This window comes from Gorilla gorilla, chromosome 6 (genome assembly GCF_029281585.2).
Source record: "Gorilla gorilla gorilla isolate KB3781 chromosome 6, NHGRI_mGorGor1-v2.1_pri, whole genome shotgun sequence".
NCBI classification, from domain to species: Eukaryota; Metazoa; Chordata; class Mammalia; order Primates; family Hominidae; genus Gorilla; species Gorilla gorilla.
The window spans coordinates 122,290,716-122,291,374 of record NC_073230.2 but is presented as its reverse complement, the minus strand read 5'-3'; the positions used below and the strand labels follow the sequence as shown (position 1 = coordinate 122,291,374).

At 37.2% G+C, this 659-nt stretch overlaps 1 non-coding gene across 1 annotated transcript; it reads right to left on the bottom strand.

The window, feature by feature from the left end:
- Positions 1-317: 317 nt before the first annotated feature.
- MIR548F (microRNA mir-548f) lies at positions 318-428 on the bottom strand. Its single transcript, NR_106507.1, has one exon. It is a non-coding gene; the product is annotated as a microRNA mir-548f (primary transcript).
- Between the last annotated feature and the right edge of the window lie 231 nt (positions 429-659).

Sequence of the window (659 nt, the reverse complement as noted above, 5' to 3'; positions counted from 1 at the left end):
ACTCTCTGAGCAAGTTGACTCCCCTTTACATGTGGTCCTAAGAACATGAGCAACCAGATTTTCTAAGAATTCCCAACCAAACAGCTCTATCTCAGGTCTCTATTAGTCCTGAACATGGGTTCAATTACTCAATTTTCCAAGAGTCCTGAGCAAGGTCATTGTTATTTAATCTTTACTCCAGCTGTTTAAGGAACATGAAAAGAGCTGCCATGTGTCTTTAGCTCTGAACCATTTGATTGAATTTCCCAGGCTTTTTTCTCTTATCTTCCCCATTTATGGTCTAATATTGACAGCACTACCATCATTTCAACTAATACTATTTAATACAACAGAAATGTTATTAGGTTGGTGCAAAACAATTGCAGTTTTTGCCATCAAAAGTAATGGCAAAAACCACGATCACTTTTGCACTAGCTTAATATTTAAATCTATGAATTTCCCTGTAGTAATTCTCTCTGTCGTGGGAGAGAATTTAACTCATATTTATGGCATAAAATCTCTATATGCTCCTTTTTCTTTATCGAGACAAAGAGGAAAGAAAGAAAATAGGGGACTCAGGGCTAAAAAGCTGATGTTGAGCAAAGCATTTCACCAAATCTGAACATGGAAAAAGAGGTCAAAACTGAGCTTGAAGACTGGGGGTTAAGGGCTCTGAGTTA